Source organism: Neolamprologus multifasciatus, chromosome 19 (assembly GCF_963576455.1).
Source record: "Neolamprologus multifasciatus chromosome 19, fNeoMul1.2, whole genome shotgun sequence".
Taxonomy (NCBI): domain Eukaryota; kingdom Metazoa; phylum Chordata; class Actinopteri; order Cichliformes; family Cichlidae; genus Neolamprologus; species Neolamprologus multifasciatus.
The window spans coordinates 5067752-5090663 of record NC_140457.1 but is presented as its reverse complement, the minus strand read 5'-3'; the positions used below and the strand labels follow the sequence as shown (position 1 = coordinate 5090663).

Genomic DNA, 22912 nt, shown 5'->3' with positions numbered 1-22912 from the left:
TTAACCTATGGGCCAGATGTGTTAAGTGGGAAGCATTGGAAAAATGTGATTCCACTCCCATGGGAATGCAAAGTTGAGATCTACTTAAAATGTGCTAATTTATAAGCAAGTAATGTAATAGCCAGCATTCAACCAAGACCAGGGGGCAGCTAAAGAAGAATTGATTTGTTTTCGATTTTAAATGTAAACTGTTAAAAATTGCTTGAGGTTGTGTGTTGATAAGTGTTGGTGCTCTTTGGGTAAATCTGTCTGCTCCAGAGGAACTCAGGACTTGTCAGGGCATCAATTACAGTACAATCAGATTCTGACCCATCCATTTATTAATCCAATTACTGTTATTGTAAATCTGTGAATCACATTCATGTACTTGGGTGATGAGGGCGATGATTTAGTGAAGAGCTGCAGAACAAAAGTAAAGTTTTACCACTTTGCTCACAGCTTCAAGCCATCCATATGTGCTGATTATGCACTCTATCCAGCAATTGTTCCCCATCTTTGAAAACACCAGCAAGTGCAAAAACAAGACTTATTTTTTAAAAAAAGATTCAACACAGTAAATACTGAGCCATGAATTTAGTAAATCACGCTTGTGTGATACATTTAAACACTCTCCTTCTAAAATTTTGCATACTGAAAGCTCAATGCTTTATTTCTTGTTGAATGCATATGTAATAAATCCTAAAATTAAAAGCTTTAAACTATTAGCTACCACGGATTAGCACCATTAATTCATTCTTATAGGCTTAAATATTACCAGGCTGTTACACATTAATATTAACACGCTGTAAACATTAAACAGACAAATTTGAAATCACGCAGGAAAAATTGAATAATAACAAACCCCTAATGTTTTATTTCCCAACGCGCTGATCACCTTTAATCAGCTTACAATCTCTTGAGTCTGTCATTTCTGGTTGAACGACCAATCCCCCAGTTTCCATGCCTCTGCTGTCACCTATCAAATATATGTCTCTGCAATTTAAAACTGTGAAAACCAAAATTCCAAAAGCATTTCTGGAGAAATGTGTGTGTCTTCACTAAGTGGGCATTTTTAAATCTTCATTTTAAATGACTTTCTGCTTCCTAAGTTAAAGAGCATCCTTTGTGGTCCTGTGATGATTAGATATTGTGAGCCCTAAGCTCTTACTCCTGAACTAAGTCTACCCTTGTGGATTCTGTTACTGAGTATTTTCAAAATTAGAAACTGCATTTTCAACATTTTGCCTCCATCAACCTGATGTATATGACAAAGTTAGTGACAAAGTTCATTATCCGAAGTAAATGCATGACTAATTATGTAAACTAATAGAGTACATAAATTAAATAACCAGCACATGCAACTTCATTTTCAGTAATTTGAATACAGTGAGAGAATTGTCAAGTTGCAGCACAAGCTTTTTAGCATATGCATAACTGTTTTTACTGTCAACACAAGACTAATTACAAATATTGCAGAACAGTTTTTATTAGGACACTTCAGCAGACATGCACTCCATCTGTGAAACTGGACCACATGCTGTAAAACACTGCATTAGCTTAACACAGTCCTATGGTATAGTAGCTTTCTGAACAAGTCCCAATAGTGAAGTGTGTGGAACATTTTATAAATCAGGATGCTTTGTAGCCTTTTCTTTTCAAAATATTACAAAATTTCTTCTCCAGACATTGACGGGAGGATAAGACTGAGACACAGATACTTGATAACATCTTCTGACCTATAGCACCTTGGAAGTAATTTTTAATGTCAGTTCAGTCAGATATTACCTGCACTTAATGATTTCCCATGGAGCATTAGCCTTTTCCAACCTCACCATCCTCTGCCTACTGAACGGCTGACAGAATTGAGTTTGTGCAACTCTCGATGGCTGTGAGTCCTCAGCCTCCGATAACAAAGCATTGAGACAATGTGTGCGTGGTTTGTTTTGCTAATCCTGTTTTACAAATTTGTATTTGTATGTTCTCCCCAACTGTCATGTCTTGTGTACCATGCAGGAGTGTTACTTCATTGTCTTACATAAAAAAGAAAACTTCTTGCATGAAAAGTTTCTTTCATGACAGTACCACTTTTTTCACAATAGAATACACATCAGAAACACAGAAAATGGTGATGATATATTTTGTTTAATTAGAAGCATGTGTAGTTCCCCAGCAGACTGTGTTTTTTTTAGTTATCCAAAAACACACTTACCTGAAAAAAAGTATACACTGGCTTGATATAGAATCATGAAACGAGTAGTCAAAAGGCGAACAAACAACACCAAACACCTGGCATTTAAACAGGGACCACAATCCCCTGCCAAAGACAACATTTGAGAGCACTTAGTCACACTGTGTTGAAAGAATAGTGTTTAAAGTGGTTAATTACTCCACAGCCTCATCCCCTTTCTGCGTAAATGCTTTCATCGAGGTGGATTCCTAAATATCAGCTTTTGCAGTATACAACACTGCATTGCTGGCCTAACTTTAGGTGTATTTTTTTTTAAACGTGAAGTTTATAACTATCCTGAAACTTGTTGGAAAAGTCTCAGCTAGGCCATTCCCCTAAAAGAGGGCTTTCACAGTTAGCTTATCAAGTAAGATGAAAGTTAAAACCACTCTGAATATTCCTTCCTGTTCACAAAGCTGGTTGTGAAAGTTGGAGATTTCAGAAAATGAATAAAATGCTGTATGCTGTGTTGGACCTTGAAGATCAGATATATGCTATATTTCCACTGGGTTATAGACCAATCAGGCATAATGTTATGGCTACCTACCTAATATTGTGTTGATCTCCCATGTGTTGGGGGAACAACACGTTATGTGCCAAAGCATCCCTGCCCTGTCGGGAGCACTCCTTCACTAGACCCCTGAACGTGTGCTGTCATATTTGGCACCAACATGTTAGCAACAGACCCTGGGACTTCCACGGATTGGACTTGTTTGTCCAGCACATCCCACAGATGCTCGATTAAATTGAGAGCTGGGTATTTTGGAGTCAACACCACAAACTCTTTGCTGTGCTCCATTTCTCAGCCATGTTTACTTTGTGAGTGGCCTCTTTATCCTGCTGAATGAGACCAAAGCCAACAGGGAGTAATCTTTTCGTGAAATGGTGTACATGGTCTGCAACAATGCTTAAGTAGGTGGTGCGTGTCTTTGTCCCGTCTTCATCCGCTCACCCCCAACCGCCCCCAGATGGCCGCCCCTCTCTGAACCTGGTTCTGTTGGATGTTTATTCCTGTTAAAAGGGAGTTTTTCCTTCCCACTGTCGCCAAAGTGTTTGCTCATAGGGGGTCATATGATTGTTGGGGTTTTCTCTGTTTTCTTTGTATTGGGTCTTTACCTTACAGTATAAAGCGCCTTGAGGCGATTGTTGTTTTGATTCGGCGCTATATAAATAGAATAGAATAGAATTGAATTGAATTCAGTTGAATTAGATATCAAAGTAAAATGCACATGAATGGCAGGACCCAAGGTTTCCCAGCAGAACTTTGCTCAGAGCATCACACTTCCTCTACCACTTTGCGTTCTTTCCACAGGGTATCCTTGCGCCAGGTGTTCCCCAGGTAAGCAACGCACATGCACACAGCCATCCTCGTGATGGAAAAGAAAATGTGATTTATCAGACTAGGCCACCTGCTTATATTGTTCAGAAGCAGGGTAGGCAGTTAGAGCTAGGCGACTCTCCTCGCTACTGGCTAAAACCAGTTTCATAAGCTTAATTACAGAAGAAACAACAAATACATCCAAAGAAGATATGGACTACTTGACTGCCACTTCTTTTAAAACTAGATTATAAAAAAAAACAACTTTGTGTAAAAGTATTGAAGACCACAAGTATAGTTTGTTGCTCTTCACATGTATACCAAGGGCTATAAAGGGCTACAATTCCTACACTGTACAGAAAGGTGGATGGCTTAACCCTTTAAAGCTGGTCAGAGCGGACATGCTCCATTTTGCGTAACTATTTTTAAATCCCGGTAGCACTGCAACCACGTAAGCTACCGCAATAATTTTTTTTGCATATGAAACCGGAGGAGATGTACTTACATCTTATACCATCAGCTTGTCCTAAGTCACAGTTTCCTTCCACATATAGCTTTGCAAAAATTGCATAAAAAGCACTTGTAGCAACAAAAACATAATATTCCAGAAACGCTTTGCTGATCCGATCAGCTGTTGATAACACTTCCTACGTCCACCGCGAACTATCACATGTCCCCCATGACCTGCCTGGAACCGGAAGTGATGTCATTTCGCGGAAATGTAGTTTTTTACCATCAGGGCCTCATGAGCCTATACTGGTGTTTTTAAAAGTTATGTTTGACTTTATGACTTTCTGTGTCGTTTCTGGGATGCTTAGGACTCATATTGCACTGCTGGAAATAGTTTATTTTGATGCATATGCTGGTTTTTTTTTGCAAATTTGCATAATATTTATTTTTGTTTTTCCTGCAGTATGTGAAAATTGGTGTATTTCAAAAATAAAACTATGAAGACACTCACAATAAATTTCCTGTGGTAGGAAACTAGTTTGTGCAACTTTTTTGTATTTACAGTTTTGAGGGATAAGCCTCTTAAATTTCTCTAACTAGAAATATATGTTAAAAAAACAAAAACAATTTTCAATTTTTTTGTAGTTTATTGCACTTTTTTGCAATTTATGTAGTTACTATGCACTTAATGCATACATATTATTAAAATTTGGGCTATAATGGTTGTATTGATGTATATCAACTTGATGTTGCTTGATGATGATGCTCCCAAAAATGGCACTACAGCATGTAAAAATATAATATATACTCTGGCGGACTTGGTTCTATGGTAGGTCTTAAAGGGTTAAAACAGCACAATCAAAAGACAATGCAATAATGCCTTGCCTTCTTTATGGCTTGTGCTACACAACATTTAAAGCTATATTATGGAGCTACACCTTTCAGGACAATGGACGTTAACATGAAGCAAGTAGTCATTTCACGGACAGCTCAGTGTGCACCAGTAGTTTGACTGTTTGAGGCTACAAACAGGTTGTAGAGGCTTTAAAGAGTTCAGTGATGGTCAACTGTTGTTTGTGTTTGTTTGTTTATTTGTTTATGCTTCTCTCTCTCTTTCTGTCTCTCACTCTCTCTCTCTCTCTCTCTCTCTCTTTTGACGCAGGGCTGAAAACCGAGTAGATTAAATGGTGCATTTAATTAAGAGACTTGGGATCAGGAAGTCAGAGATCAGTGTTGGTTCTTGCCAACAATAGCTACATTTAGCCTAGCTTGTTAGTGCATGCCATCTGTTCACACGCAGATTAACGCTACACAGCAGGCCGGCCCCTAGCAATGGCTGCATTTTGCAGTGCGGCAGAGTATAGGTTGCTGTTTAGCAGACTTGAATTCCTTGGGAAGTCTTTGGGTTAAGTGTACTAAAAGGTCACCTTTTTAAATTGTAATTATTAATACAATACAATGGAGGTCATGACTGTGTTGTTTCTTCCTTTTGAGCTATGACATTGTGTCTCATTAAACTCCCCAACTCCAAGTTAATAAAATAAATGCTTCTTCTGAAAGTGCAGAGCTGAAAATATTATATTCAATGCACAGTTAAATCTCATTTGCATCCATATGTGCTGGTTGTTGTTTAGGGTTCCATGCTGATTTGTTTTCTTTTACTCTTATGTGAAGCCTGCACATAATAGTATATTTTAGGGTGCTTTTGCTTTCACTTGAGGTTTTATCCATCTGCTTTATAAGCAATAACGACCTCCAAATCACTGCATCCCACTTAGCTAGCTTTTACACCAAATACTATAAATAGCACCCAGCTAATCCTAGTTGCTGGCTATATCTTTATTTATTTTTTTACTCTTTCTGCTTGGCAGTAACCTGAGCTCAGCAAGCTGCATCCCAGCAACAAACACTTCAAAATCTGATGACTTGATATGTTTGGCTAAGGGATATTGATATGGTTAGAGGCATTTCCCAAAGACTTTGAGGATGTTGAGCAGTTAATTATTTTGGGGGAAAAAAACAGCTGGGGCACAGTGTAGCAAGTCTAAAACAGATTGATTGGACAGCGACTGAGTTGTGTGTTTGCATTAGATTAGAAATAACTGTACATATAGAGGTTGAAGTTGTGGAAGCATTTTTGCAAGTATCTTGTAGGATTTAAATCTCCTTCAAGGAATGTGATTAAGCATATTAGCCCTGCACAGTTCACTTGACCATTTAGCAATCTTCAAAAATACATATTTCTTTAACATTGTGTTGTTAGTGTAGAAGACAGTAATGCAGGATTCACGCAGATGTGATGTTGTGTGTTGTCAAAATGAATCATGGATCCAAGACTTTGTCTTGCATGCTCTGCTTGCACTCAAAGTTGAAGTTTTATTAGGCAGCTGCTGCTAGCCAGTCAAATCACAGAATGAAAATAACGCCACAGGAGCAGGGCTCCTGCAGTTCAACAGAATATGTAAATAAGCAAATAGAGAGCCGAGACAAAATACTTAAATATTTAAAAATGCCATGATTTTCTTTTTTGACAACAAACTATTACAGCTGGTCTTTTTGGTGGTTAGATCAAATGAATCCATAGACCAGCAGATACTCTTTATGGTCTCTCCCCCCGCCTGTGTGTGTGTGTGTGTGTGTATACTCATAGCCTTAGGAGCTGTTTGTCTGTGATAATGAGCTGTCATTTTGTCAGTCAGAATGGCTTGATCTATCTACCACTCTGCGTTCTCACAAACATAAGCACAAACAGAAACAGCAAAAAAGAGTTGTTTTAACATGCTTCTATCTTTATAGCCTTATCTGCACTTGTGCTCTTAGTACAAAACAGACAATTTACACACAGGGAGCCGTAGCTGAAGTTTCGCATTTTGCTCTTGGTCTTAATTATTTGGACCTGAGGCGCAGTGGGATCAGAATTTAGATGTTTTATGGTTACATAAGCTTTGAGGGCCAATGAATATTCTAATCTTGCAGAGTAACAGATGTGAACCATGTCTAAACGCATTTTAAAAACACTAACATGTTATTAAGACACAACATTTGCCAAAGGGCGTAGAGTTTGGCTAGACAGCTTCCAGAATGAGGAAGCTGTGTGGTATTAAGAATGGGCTTACTATTCTCATGCTTTGTGTCTGTTGCATAACATTTTGTGAAATAACAGATGGGAATTATAGTGATTTATAAGTTGGCAGTTAATACTGTAACATTAAAGCTTACATATGAATAAACACAAAAACTTTTTCCATTAATGCAGCAGACTTAAAAAACTGCTAATAATCTCCACTCCTTGAAAATGGTAGACCGCTCTGCCTTTTATCTTTTGCCATACATGATATCATGAATCCTTTAAATGTAAGTGTACTTAATCTTTTTTCTCATTATGCCAATAAAGTTATGTCACATGTGGCACAATGCTTGATGAGACACTTTGTATTTAAGAACATTTGTCAGGGCTCTAGACTAAGTTTTTGCCACGGTTGCACTGGTGCACCTAAAATTTTTTGTGTTAGGCGCACCCAAATTTTTCAACCGCATCGCTTAACATCGCAGTTTTACATGTGCACTTTTTTTTTTGGGGGGGGGGGGGGGGGGGATATTGATTTGTAAATGATTAAGTGCTTGTGCTTAAAATGCTTTAACATTGCCTACAATATTGCCAAAGAGTGCCAAACCTAATCATAATCTCGGCCTCCTCTGACGACCTGGTTGCCGCTGCCTGCCGCTGAAAGGCAGTGGGGAGAGGGGACACTTGAGCAGTGCATTTATCGCAGCAGATAATGTGTTTTCTGGATACACTGTGCTTTTTCAGCGTTCAAAGATTGATGGCTCCATGTCAGAGCACTGGCTATGAATTTCAGACGTATTAGGCCTTAACAAAAAAGTTATCAATTGTTCTTTTCATCTTTTCTCATTACCCACAGCTACATCCACTTCTGTCGGCCTAGGCTGCTCACTAGGGCTGGGTATCATCACTGATTTCTATTATCCATTCGATTCTGATTCACGAGGTCCCAATTCAGTTCGATTCAGTTTTGCCTCAGATAGTAAGAAATATTATAATTCTGATCATTTATCAGTACTGATACATGTGAAACTTCATCAGAATTGTGAGCATCACAGCAGATGCCTTTGTCTCAAAGTAACTAAGAATAAAACACAGAAAAACATGAAGGAGATTTTCCTGGCCTGGCTTTTTATAGCAGATAACCTTAAAATATTCTGCAATATAAAGAAAGTATAGATTTCTTCAGTATTGAACAGCAGAAGTTAGGCTCTCTGAGGTCATTTAAGTAAAAAAAAAAGATAGCGGTCGACAGCGCTGTAAATAATGTTAGACTGGTGGGTAATAAGCGAATGAATAATGCAGAAAACAGAGATTTGAGATGGGAGACTGTTCTTGAAGTACACACAGAGAGAGAGCTGTGTGTGAAGTGCGATTTTTATCGTGGTGGAAGCAAAACAGCAAAAGTAAGAGGGAATATACATTTATATTCAAAAATCGATTCACAATTTAATGAATCGATATCGCTTTATTCAAGCTACTCACCTCTCTCTATCCGCTGGCACTTTAAAACGTACAGATGGACTACATGAATATCTCGACCCCGACCAATCAGAGAGGTCCCGCCCCTGACTATATCTGATTGGTTTAGACCACGATAGGGGCATGTGTCTGTTGTTGACCACACAGAGACGTTCAGAGTTGCAGAGACTTTATTTTTTTTTACTTGAACAGTTGGTCACACAAGTTTTCTTTTAGTCGCACTATTGGTCGCACTCTAGAGCCCTGTTTGTACATTAAAACAAATATGTTATTATAAAGGAATTCATGTTAGGGAACTGCAACATTGTGGTTTGTATGAGCATCCACTACTATAGTTTGCAAACATTATCTTGTGTGCAGACTTGTATCACAATGCCCAAAATAGATTTTTGCTTTTTTTCAGATTAAATCAGTAAGGTGCTAGTTTAAAATTGATGGAGAGGCCTTTTAAGATTGATATCAGGACTTGCAATCTGTATCAGGAGTGTCTGTTGTGCAGGAAGGGCTGAAAAAAGAATGATTAATGGAGAAGATGCAGGGAGTAGCAGAGTGTGGATTCATGAAGCACAAACACACATTCTTTCCTGCAAGTGTGTACACACACACACGCACACACAGCATCTACTTATGTAGGCAACTATTTGCACACGCACAAACATAGCAAGTAGGCTGATAAAAGGATGTACCACATTGCTGCAGCTGCTCTCTGGGAACTAAAGTGGAGGCTTGATTCAGCCATTTACCATCACCACACAATGACTCAGCACATTTTCAAGATATGGACTGGGAACACTTTTTTGCATACATTAAGAGTAATCCTTGGTAGGTTTTGAGCTCAGTCTTGATTACAACTGGGTGTGGTTATTGTAGTAGACCAGAATAACATCTAATGATTCAAAGTTGTGGAAGGGGCGTGTGTTTCGTGTAAGCTGGAAATGCAAGAAAGTGAAAATCTTGTACTGGTTGACCTCTGGTGGTTTATCCTTTTCCATCTGTAGCACTGTGGTGATAAAGTTGCTACGTGACATTTCCAACTGTGGAAGACAGTAAAATACTGATTTTCACATTGGTCTATCTACCCTGGAGGTCCTTTTACTGAGACCAGGCCTGTGTCTCTCAATAAAATGTAACCCAACACCATTGTTAGATGATTTCTATGCTTAAACGAACTAAAGTGAGTATAACATCCAGTTCTTTATTTCTGCTGCATTCAGTGTGTGGTAGCATCAACTAATCTGGCTGATAATAAACGAGGTGTCGAATTGAGAATTTTTGCACACCGAGGTTTCATTTTGGCCTCACAATTGTGATCACTGATTGAATGTTGAAATGTTTTTCAGGTGGAAATTAAAATTCCCGAAGCTTAAGGTTTAGAAATGTTAAGCTTTTCTTTTTCCTTCATGAAAAAAAATCACAACCGGCAATCTAATTCCTTATGTGATGATTTTGATCTAACTCTCAAGGTTAAAAATTTAATTTTTTGGTAGTTTTAAGTAAACGCTTTACAAAACAGCATTCTCTCCCCTTATTTCACAGTTCTTCAGGGCTGCATTCAGCCCAAACAATATGTATCAAAACGTAATCTGCTTTACGTTCAATTCGATTTCAATTCAGTTTTATTTATATAGTGAAAAATTCATTTGTATTCTAAGGTAAAGACCCTATAAAAATCAATAGTTTACTATTAACCTTATTGATAGTAACTAGTGATTGAATATAGTTGTGGTGTATAAACACACAGGGAGGGAAAAAGAAATGCTCAGTGCACCCCCAGGGAAGCCCCCAGCAGCCTGAGCCTATTGCAGCATAACTAAAGGGTGGTTCAGGATCACCTGAACAAGCCGTAACTATGAGCTTTATCAAAAAGCAAAGCTTTGAGCCTAATCTTAAAAGCAGAGAGTGTGTCTGTCTTGAAAATCCAAACATACAGTTATGTTGCCACAGTCTGGAACCCATCTACTACTCTCTTGACCCCCGCTCTAATGGCAGTTCTCACTACTTTCTAGGCTTCTGTGCAGCCAGTGATATCCAGGCCAAGACCTTCTGTTCTGTCTTCCAGTCTCTATTTACATGACTTATAATTCATGACTCACATAAATTATAAAAGCTTGTAAAAATTAAATGGTTGGCATACAATTTAGCCCATGGTGTCAACACCGTCCTTCTTTGTTCCCCACAAAGGGTTTACATACAACTTGCAAGGTCAAATATACGTGATCAGTACTACTTGGAAATTGAAACCAGAAAGCTTCTATGTACCAACAATGTTGTTTATTCCTTCTGATTTATATGCCAGGAATGCAGATTGTTACCATGCCTGCCAAGCAAGCTTTTATGTTACAGTGTTTTCATACACACCGCTATTGATAAAGTTCATTTTCTACACTTGCACTATTTTTGGCCCGATCTCATTGAAAAATGCAGCTCATGGTTGCAGATTCAAAATGTTCATGCTCTGACCTTTGGTATTGGAATGCTACTTTTTTTTTTAGCTTTATGCACATTTATCTTTTTGTGGAAAATAAGTTAAGAAAGTTATAGTATGCATCATGGTCTGCACCGCCCTACATTGACTAATGGCTACATTGTAGTACTGACCTTTGTTAGGGTTTGCTGAGGGAGAACCTCAGCATAACACAAAAATTTACATCTCCTCTTCTTGCTCCCAAAGATAACAAGTGGCAAGACAGCTGCAGTCCACAGAGATTTGATTTAATTGTTAGTGTGAGGATCGACCAAAACAAATAAAACTAACTCAGGTTTCATGAAAAGAAAAGAAAACATCTTATCTTCCTCAATCCAGAAAAAAGAAAATACAACAAAACAGGCTTCTCACTGCTACCAGGATGGTTATTTTATAATGTATTTACGTTATACACTACAGATGGCTGTCAGTGAGCTTTAGAAGGGCATCAGTGAAGCTTCAGTTTTAACTATTATAATAAACACGACATACTCATCTGGAATCACAAATCGCTCACAAATAAGCCTACATTTGGATAAGCCGATAGATTAAGTTAAAGACTAACTGCAAACTTTCATTGCTCCATATACCGAGTAAACCAAAATGTTTGACAGTAATAATTGCATAGCAGTGGAAGTCAGAGAGAGCTCTGTGCTGGAGCCACTTTGCTGGGTTAGTTTTAATGAGTCCAGGTATATTGCAACATACAGTGAGTCACAGCCTGTGACCCAGTTGAGCTTTGTTGCTCAACATGACCTCATTCTGACTACACAGTAAAACAAATCTGATGCTACTGCAGCTGTCTGATTTGGCCGTAACACAATCTGGAGAAAGCTAAAAAGTTGAGCTTTTCAAATGAGTTGTGCCTAATTTCACAGATCTTTAATGTGCTATGTAAAAATGTCACTCCTGCTTTCAAGCAAAGCCATAAATGCATTCAGTCATTTCTGGTGTCAAAACAAACTGCCCGACTTTTCAAAATGAATATACAGCTCATGTATTCCCATATGGAAAAGATATATATATATATATATATATCTATATATAGATATAGATATAGATATATTAGGGGTGCAACGATACTCGTATCGATATTGAACCGTTCGATACAGTGCTTTCGGTTCGGTACGCATATGTATCACACAATACAAAATGTTTAATTTATTTTATCAACTTTCCTTCTGACGATGCTGTCTGTGACGAGCGCTCAGTGGATCTGCGCTCGACAGTGCAGCCTAGGCGGAGTAGTCGAACGCAGATTCACTGAGCGCAGGGCAAGCTAGCGAGACAGAAGCTAAGCTCTCGTTGCAATATGGCAAATTGAACCTCCCCCACCCTCATTCAGATCTGCCGTTTGGAACTATTTTGGTCTTCATGTGACGTATGACCCTGAAGGTAAGCACGCCATGGACAAAAGTAAAACAGTATGTCGGATGTGCCACGCAATGCTCAATCACATGGGTGGGAACTAGTGCGTTAGCGCAGTTAGCTCGTTGACGTGTTGGCCGTCCAGCCCCACGCACAGGGCATCCGCGGTAGCTCGTTAACGGAGATTTGCCGTGTTGTGGCATTAACGTCATTTCATATTAACGCTGACAGCACTAGTGGGAACACAACGAATATGACTGCACATTTACTCCGACATCATCCTAGTGCAAAGACAAGTGGAAGCAGACAAAAACAACAAGCACGCATGCTACAAACTTTACCCGAGTCATTTAGACAGCCGTTAGCACATGATTCTCCTTATGGGGACCTGATATGTTTAATATGCTGCTGAGAATATAGCCCAGAAGAAGCGTATAGTATAGCTTTTATTTTGGAAAGAGACATTTCTCTGTAATAAACTCTCTTTTCTAAAGATGAGTGATTTCTCGATCAGATAGATTTGTTTTTTAATTACTTTGTTGTTTCAGCAACATTAAATTTAAAAACTGTACATTTGAGTTAAAATATATATTTATAATTTTAATAAATGACAAATTAAAAAGGCATGAACATTTTTTTTTGTATCGAAAAAATATCAAACCGTGACACCAAAGTATCGAACCGATACTTTGGTGTCGGTTCGATACCAAAGTATCAGTATGATATGAAAGTAATGAGAAAGTGGCCACTTTCATGAGTAAATCATATAAGCCTTATATGATTTACTATATGAAGCAAGCTAAAGCTGATGCAAGTTTTTTCTATTTCTTTTCCATATGGGTTATGTGGAAAAAGTGAAGTGTGTGTGTGTGTGATCTCAGGTGATGTTGAGCTAACCTAGAACAGGCTAGTTGGCCTTAATCCTACCCTGCATGTGTGTGGTAGCATTACATGTGTCATACATACAGTAGCGGGTAACCAGTGCTCACAAGACCACACGCATATGCACATACACGTGTTCATAGTGTGCATGATGAGATAAGCTTGTTAGCAAGGCTTTGGCTCAAAGGAAATATCTTATTGTGCCAACAGTATCTAGGCAGGTTTTATTTCCTTGCATGAGTGGCAGTAGGAAGCAGCGTATACGATCACAGTCATCACATGAAAAGGAGTGAAAAAGTATGTCTGATGTCACCGTAAAAACAAGTTTTAATTAAAGATTTACCTTTGACTTATAATAAAGTAAGTTGGCAAACACTTTAAATATACCCATTTAACATCACTATGACAGCATTGCCAGTAGCAATGTCATTTGAAACTTGCATGGGCTTAACTATAAATGCCAACCCATTTCCTTATGGTTTCTAACATGTTTGCTATGCTAACCCAGTCTTGGTGGTATATCCTCTAGATGTCAAAATCAGGTTTTTCATGCATTTGTAATCCTCTTCTCCTTTCTTCTTTTTGATGTTTTTTTTTACGCGTTTATGTTTTTCCCTTCTTTCAGTGTGAATGTGTGTGATCATTATGTCGTGATCTCAAGCCATCTGGGTTGGCTGGCTTGTTTGCATATCTGGTGTTAACTGTTATACATATTCATGACCAGGGTCTAAACTGGCATGAATATTCATTTTGTCTCCGGGCTGTAGACGGGTGGAGTGGGTGTGATTCCAATCAGCAGAAAAGAAATTAACTCAACCTTTTGTATGGTGGACAAGAACACTTGATGATTGCCATGGGCCTGTTGGTATGCCTGGTGAGCGTCCCGTGTATGTGGGCTATTGCATTTACTTAAGTCATGTGGCGGCCATTGGCAAACAGTGTCTGTGATACAGGAGAAGATGAAAGCAGAAACAAAACAACCTTATGTTATGACACAAACATTTAAAGAGACATATCCTTCCCATGAAAGGGTATGGAAGCTGCTGGGCAGAGTTAAAGTAAAGTCCACTTCCATTTATCCAGTTTTGGGTTGCAGGTGGGCTGGAGCCTGTCCCAGCTGTTATGGAGCGAGAGGAAGGGTACACCCTGAACAGGTCGCCACTCTTTCGCAGGGTTGATGCATACATTACTCCCGATACCTCAGCAGAGCTGGCAATATCATTAAGGACTACTCTCACCCCAGTAATCAACTGTTTGAACTATTACCGTCAGGCCGACGGTACAGGTCACATAAAACCAGGACAAACAGATTCAGGGATAGCTTCTTTCCCAGAGCTATCACCGTAGTAAATAAGCACAAAACAATTAAACCTGCTTAACCATACTTGCCATTGTCACTATACTATGCTGCTATTCATACTATCATTATATTATGCTGCTATCCTGTATATATTGTACTTATTTATTGTCTGAGCACTACAGTTGTTTTATTGTACTTTTTATATTTTACATTTATATTTATTTTGCTTTTTGCACCAAGGGAGTGGCACTCCAATTTCGTTGTACTTTGTACAATGACAATAAAGGCTATTCTATTCTATTCTATTCTACAGACAGACAACAATTCACGCTGACATTCACACCTAAACACTTCACAACCACATTCATTAATTAGTAGACTGTTTACTTACTGTTTGAGGGGATACACATCTACCGCACTTGTGGACTATTGTATAGATCAGCGGTCCCCAACCCCCGGGCCTCGGACCGGTACCGGTCTGTGAGTCGTTTGGTATTGGGCCGCGAGTGTTGAGGCTCAGGTGTGAAATGTATGGTTTTCAGGGTTGTATCGGTTTTCAGCGTTATTTTGTTATCGTTTTTATCTTGGTCTTTTCACGTGTTTTATGAATAAATTTTCTTTTTTTCGGTACAGGTACTAATTTTATTTTGATGTATTTATCCGCGACATCTTAAAGGCCGGTCCGTGAAAATAATGTCGGGCATAAACCGGTCCATGGCACAAAAAAGGTTGGTGACCGGTGGTATAGATGACAAAAAATAAATTTCAGTTGGTTAATATCAGCCGAAGCGCATCCAGAGCTGATGTTTTCCTTTATTCCTCTTGCTAAAGCCTGCGATTTGGACCTTGACATCTCTGTTCGCTGTGGCAGTATCAAAGGAAAATTTGTTTCTATATTTAATGTTATTTGATTTTCATCCAATGTGCCTGACGTGTTTCTGTCTTTGATGTACTCTTCTCTCACGACTTTGGATCCTCACTTCTGTCTTTGTGTTGGAGGAAAAACTGACGAACCCAATGATGATAAATGTGTGTGAAAATAGCAACAAGCAATGCTGGATGAGTAGATATCACCAAGACATGTGTGATTAATTAGCAATAAAAACAAGTGTATGACTGCGATAACCAAAAGCAGGGCTGCATCACTTTGAAGCTGCCCAAACTTGGACCGTGAAGTATAAACCCCAGGAGACATATTCTCTCACAGGACTACACATTCAGCAAAGCACAATATCAAAAAGAGCCTTAGACCCTGTTAGAAGGAATAAATTATATTATAATTAAATACATTTTAAAGGTTAAGACCAAACTGATCAAAGAAAGAGAACCTGAGTGACACGATTCTAAGAATAACCCAAAGCCTACGTTTATAATGTGCCTTTCAATCAAGCAACAATGCAACAGTCAAGTTAGAATCTGTAGGATTGTAGTTGTATCAAACAGAATCACTTATACTAAATTAACTGCCATATATTCTTTTATAACGTTTACACATTAATCATTACAATGATTAGTTCCAGAGTAGCACAAATGGCTTCCAGAGAACCACTGCTCGCCCTATGGTAGGTGGAAGAGTCTGTCTGTGTATTAGCCCTGAAAAAAACAACTTAACAGCTGGGACAGGCTCCAACCTACCTGCAACCCAAAACTTGATAAGCGGAAGAAAAAATGGATGGATGGATGGATAGTTCCAGGGTCTTCAATTCCTGTCTTAGCGTTGCATGGCATGCACAAGACATTTAGAGAAATGCAACATTTATGCTCTAGAGGAAATTTGTAAGGCAAGAGCTGGCCCAGGCATGTACCGAAAGCTTTCAGCTGCTCCTTTATTCACAGTGGTTCACCAGACTGGGTAGCTCCATGTGGTTTTCTTTTGTTTTTTTCTTTAAATTTGGTAGATGTTTACACTGGATGCCCTTCCTGACCCAACCCAACAGGTATTTGTGTCTCCTCTTAGTTCAATTCAATTCAGTTTTATTTATATAGCACCAAATCACAACGATAATTGTTTCAAGGCGCTTACTATTATATTATAAGGTAGAGACCCTACAATAATACAAAAAAACAGAGAAAACCCGAACGATCATATGACCCCTTATGAGCAAGCACTTTGGTGACAGTGGGAAGGAAAAACTTCCTTTTAACAGGAAGAATCTTCAACCGAACCGGGCTTAGGGAGGGGCGGCCATCTGCCGAATGTTTAAACCACTAAATTTGTATTGGTACAATTATAACTGAAAAATACTTACATTTTTACTGACATGCGCTTTAATTTACCTGATATAAATGCATAGGCAACTGGAACATATAGCCATAAAGTTTTGGGAATGGTTCTAAATAATATCAATGTATGTGTGCTAAATCCTTTCCAGTGTGTCAAAATGATCATCCTTGAAATAAATTTTTATTTCTGCAAAGTGGACCAAGTTGCTGGGAGCAAATCTGGAGAGTGGAAAAAGTGGTGAGCTAAGATTGTGTTGTCAACACACTCTGTGCTGGCACAAGCCGGCACACACCGAAGGGTGTTTCCATCAGGTGTTCTTTCTCAGATGCTTCGGGACATTTGAGGAGAATTTTGAAATGACAGGCCAGCCTGGGGGACAAATTGAGGGTTCAGAACCCCTCGGATGTTAAAGAAAACAATTATAGTCCTTGCTTTGCTCGTCACCTGAAAAAAATGCCTTTGGGCTTGGAAACTGTTGGACTGAAAAGTGCTCGCTCGTAGCTGGAAATCCAGCGTCCATTGGCAGTGATGATTACTTCAAATAAAATTCAGGCCAGTTTGAAACAGAAGTTGATGTTTGTTCACCGCACATGTTTGAGGTCCACAGTGGCATTGCAAAGCACCCAGTGCAATCTATAAATAGTAGCCTCAATGGGATCTGTCTAGACATGCACAACAAGATCATCTTGAATGTGAGAATGGCCAGTTTTAAATTAGGTCAGGTGTTTGATCTTTGAGTTTTGATTACACCTCATATCAAAGGAGTCCTAACACTATGTTGCATTGCTTTTAAAAAATGTGATTGAAAGATTTAAATGATTTCAAATTGTGGTTAACTTTAGCACATGTTTACTTGTTTCTGACTTGGATGCTGCCATTTTAAAATATGCAAATAAACTGAATCAAAGGTTTTCTATATCAACTACAAGTGGAATGAGGGAATAACTAGATGTAGCTGTTTAATGGCATAATATGTTTATATAATGCCTTTTTTGGACAGTACAACCACCACTGACTACTGGTTATGAACTGTTATTGTAAAGTTAAACATCGAACACATGCATACACTGTAAGGTAAAACACTGTTATAGGAATTTTAATGCATTCATTTACTGCAGTGAGGCTCTTGTCCTCAGTTCAGCTGATGATTTAAATGTAAAAGTGTCTCTGAGTGTGTTTAAGTACATACATCAGTATGCAGGACAGAGGGTTTAGATAGGGATGAACTAAAACGATCTCTCGGGTTCTGTAATGCATTTCCATAACCAAATTGCATTGTTTTCTCATGCTGAGGTGAATACTGATAAAAAACACATTTTAAGATGGTCTCTCCCATTTGGAGAGAGATACTCGTTTACTCAGATACACAACACACTCACTTAGGCATGCTTTATAGAAGGCATAATAGTAAAATTCACACTTTTATGTGCTTTCACGCTCGCGGTGCATACCCATATTTGCAAGAGAACAACACCGGCAACCACATCACTAAGGCACACCCACACATTTACCAGCATATAGAATTCACATTTGATATTTCTTTCTTGTTCGACAAGGAAAAAAAATGTTTTCGGAAATATGACTGGGTTTGTTTTCTGTGTTTGTGTGTGTGAGCATGCATGTATGTGAATAAAAGGGAAAACTCAGAGTTTAGCTTTGTTCAACCACACGAATGCTGCACACATACACACTATCCCAAATGCTTTAAAAGAACACACCAGGAGGGAGAACAAAGAGCCTCCTTGAAGAATAGACATGAATTATTCACTCAATCAGATAAGAGGACAAAAGAGAGAATGAGAGAGAGACATAGAGAAATGGAGATGGAGTGTGGGTGATACAAAGAAAGAGACAGACTGATGGATTGACAAGGACAGTAGGGTTTTATGCTGTATTACCAGTAATGACAAGAAGGCCCTCAGGAGATTTGAAATTAAACAACACGGCTTGCTATCATCCTCTAAACTGCTCCCAAAAAACCACAAGGTATAAAACTAATAAATGGCTTTAACTAAATAAATAGAATAACTCCTTCTTGAGGTACATTGCAGTACTTATCAGTAAAAGCCAGATGCTTTGGAAATCTGGGTCTTTTTCTTAGCGGTGAGGTGTTTACTTTAAGTAAAAAGTTTATCCAGTGTAAATCCACAGGCAGCAACAGCTTAGCTGTAGAATCTTTGCTGCTTTTCAGCCAGATATGCTTTATCAGATCTAATATGGTGCTTCTTTTGTGTTCTACTGCTAATGCAGTGAGGCTGTAGTAACCTCAGTAGCAGCAGACAATTCAGGTATTCTATCTAATATAATGAAACTAGTGACAACAAAGTGTTGCTGCCTTATCAGCTTAGCACAGTTGTTGCCTGTATTTTAGTGCTGCGGTGGTTTTTCTGGTGCAGCTGACTTGGCCTATTTTATGTGCTGGAGAGTAAATACATACAGTGGGGCAAAAAAGTATTTAGTCAGCCACCGATTGTGCAAGTTCCCCCACTTAAAATGATGACAGAGGTCAGTAATTTGCACCAGAGGTACACTTCAACTGTGAGAGACAGAATGTGAAAAAAAAATCCATGAATTCACATGGTAGGATTTGTAAAGAATTTATTCGTAAATCAGGGTGGAAAATAAGTATTTGGTCAATAACAAAAATACAACTCAATACTTTGTAACATAACCTTTGTTGGCAATAACAGAGGTCAAACGTTTACTATAGGTCTTTACCAGGTTTGCACACACAGTAGCTGGTATTTTGGCCCATTCCTCCATGCAGATCTTCTCAAGAGCAGTGATGTTTTGGGGCTGTCGCCGAGCAACACGGACTTTCAACTCCCGCCACAGATTTTCTATGGGGTTGAGGTCTGGAGACTGGCTAGGCCACTCCAGGACTTTCAAATGCTTCTTACGGAGCCACTCCTTTGTTGCCCGGGCGGTGTGTTTTGGATCATTGTCATGTTGGAAGACCCAGCCTCGTTTCATCTTCAAAGTTCTCACTGATGGAAGGAGGTTTTGGCTCAAAATCTCACGATACTTGGCCCCATTCATTCTGTCCTTAACACGGATCAGTCGTCCTGTCCCCTTGGCAGAAAAACAGCCCCATAGCATGATGTTTCCACCCCCATGCTTCACAGTAGGTATGGTGTTCTTGGGATGCAACTCAGTATTCTTCTTCCTCCAAACACGACGAGTTGAGTTTATACCAAAAAGTTCTACTTTGGTTTCATCTGACCACATGACATTCTCCCAATCCTCTGCTGTATCATCCATGTGCTCTCTGGCAAACTTCAGACGGGCCTGGACATGCACTGGCTTCAGCAGCGGAACACGTCTGGCACTGCGGGATTTGATTCCCTGCCGTTGTAGTGTGTTACTGATGGTGACCTTTGTTACTTTGGTCCCAGCTCTCTGCAGGTCATTCACCAGGTCCCCCCGTGTGGTTCTGGGATCTTTGCTCACCGTTCTCATGATCATTTTGACCCCACGGGATGAGATCTTGCGTGGAGCCCCAGATCGAGGGAGATTATCAGTGGTCTTGTATGTCTTCCATTTTCTGATGATTGCTCCCACAGTTGATTTTTTTCACACCAAGCTGCTTGCCTATTGTAGATTCACTCTTCCCAGTCTGGTGCAGGTCTACAATTCTTTTCCTGGTGTCCTTCGAAAGCTCTTTGGTCTTGGCCATGGCGGAGTTTGGAGTCTGACTGGTTGAGGCTGTGGACAGGTGTCTTTTATACAGATGATGAGGTCAAACAGGTGCCATTCATACAGGTAACGAGTGGGGGACAGAAAAGCTTCTTACAGAAGACGTTACAGGTCTGTGAGAGCCAGGGATTTTCCTTGTTTGAGGTGACCAAATACTTATTTTCCACCCTGATTTACGAATAAATTCTTTACAAATCCTACCATGTGAATTCATGGATTTTTTTTTCACATTCTGTCTCTCACAGTTGAAGTGTACCTCTGGTGCAAATTACTGACCTCTGTCATCATTTTAAGTGGGGGAACTTGCACAATCGGTGGCTGACTAAATACTTTTTTGCCCCACTGTATTTATTAGGTTACAGTCTGTTTTTACGCAACATTAATTGTTGTGTAATATTCTTGGTTATTAGCCTAGTGTTACATTTGCACTTATAAAACATAAATAGAAGATTTATTGCCAAATAACTATCCTGGCCTGTGTAGATACATATATAGGTCAATATACAAGCATTTAATAGGATAAAACAGTAAAAGTTAGACAAAAAGTTGAAAAAGCTCACATGCGACTGAACACTATTTCAACTTTAGTCATTTAGCTGACATCATTCCCCCTGCCTAGTCATTCATCGACATGTGAAGGAAGTTAACTGTGATTCGTACATTTCAGGCAAAGCGTGCGTTTCTCTTTGTCTTTATGCTTCATGCAGCACTTCCCCCAATCTGACTTCCTCCACATCAGCAGCACTATGGCTACACAAAGTTAGTAGTGAGATTTCCATATTCACCACAGGGCATGCATTATCACAGGTGAATACTGATACAGCTCAAACCCCTACAGTCATGACTGCTAATGGGCCATTGGCCTATTACAACTTATATAGCTGGATGCAAACATTCACACATCATAATGAGTAACACATGACAGTAATGAGGTTTAAATCACCTTTTGTTTAAGAAGAGAGCCACTAGTAGTCCTGTAGTACTCTTGTAGTAATTACCACAAGGAGGAGAGATAAAAAAAAGATTGAAATTAGAGAGGATTGCAGGATAAACAATTGCATGAAAGACTTCAAAATCTCATCCTTTATTCAATTGCTGGAATTAGGATGAGAGGCAGTAGCACAGAGCGAAAAAGAAAGGGAACCAACAGACTGGAGTGATTGCAGAGTCAGATTGAATTTCATGATTTATTCAATAGTCCCGGAGAATGAGAGAGAAAGCCAGGACGGTAAAGTGAGAGTGATTCAGAAAAAGAGAGTGAAAGAGCCTAAGAGGTTTTAAGAGACCCTGTAAGAAGTTTAATATCAGGTTTCCTAATCGTCTTCCTCCATTTCATCCATCAGCCCCATAGCTGGCAGTCAGAGGACGGCAGATCTTGCACTACTACAAACAGGTAATCATGTTAATGGTAAACAGGGTGCACTTTCATTGCTGCAGGATGAGGCAATGTCACAGGATTGTGATGTTAGGTGGCACAGGACACCACATCTCTCTCCTTTAAATTCTGTTAATGCAGTTTAATTGCACCTCTCTCGCCTGTCACACGCAGACATGAAAATCCTATTGTGGTAGTTTACAGTTTCAAAATAGGACGTATATGTGGAAGTGACTCGCGTTGCAGGTTTTTAAATGGAAACTCTGAGTTAAGCAGTTTTGGTCAGAAAGCTACAATCCATCGAGTTTAGCTGTGTGGCACAGTTATACTGTGTCAGCCGTGATTCAAAGGTATCTGCAGGACAAAAGTAGTGAAATTATGTAAAAGGATATATAGATACAAATCCACGTCACTCCACTGGGAACATAAAAGGCTTTCTGAGCAAGTGTAAGCTCAAGCCAAACTTGCTTTAGATGAAATAGATTGGATGTGTGAATGAGCAGCTGGACATTTAGTTAATGGAAAAGCATACATAATTATATCCACAATAATAATATAATCATAACTCACGGGGCTTTAATAAATCTGATGCAAAATCAGTAGGACTTCTTCATTTTTGGCTGTCTGTTTCATGATCCACACGTCTGTTGCAGTTTTTAGAGTTGCTGATTGGATACGATCGTGATAATTCACCAACACGCGGCCATTTGTTTCATCTGAGGCCCCCGGTGACACAGGAAAGGTCCTGACTGAATAATGCGTTCCTACAGTAATCTGTCTCCAAATCTACGGGGAAGCCAGCTACTTGTTTTTTGTTAGCAGCTGTTCAGTTCGGAATGACAAGAATCCAGTGGAACACAGACGAGGCACATGGTCCACAACAGCTCCAAACACACACACACCTACACACTGGGTCAGATGCTGCCAGATGCTGCCCAGACAAGGTAATTGAGAGGAGGAATGGAAGGACAAAAGGAGCAACAAGGGGAAATGAGAGAAAAGAAAGTGCGAAAGAGAGAGAGCAGTGCTCGTTAAGCCCTGAGGAGGAAGGTGCGAATGTCAGGAGAAAAGGAAACAGGAAAC

The 22912-nt window shown here is 39.3% G+C and overlaps 1 protein-coding gene and 1 long non-coding RNA gene across 2 annotated transcripts in view; one reads left to right on the top strand and one right to left on the bottom strand.

The window, feature by feature from the left end:
• lrfn5a (leucine rich repeat and fibronectin type III domain containing 5a) overlaps positions 1-22912 on the top strand; it is a 123342-nt gene that overhangs the window by 5286 nt on the left and 95144 nt on the right. The window lies entirely within an intron of this gene.
• Positions 13547-15384, bottom strand: LOC146495769 (uncharacterized). The gene is made up of 3 exons (XR_014871037.1): positions 15272-15384; positions 14850-14960; positions 13547-14423 (listed from the first exon to the last, which is right to left on the bottom strand). It is a non-coding gene; the product is annotated as an uncharacterized LOC146495769 (long non-coding RNA).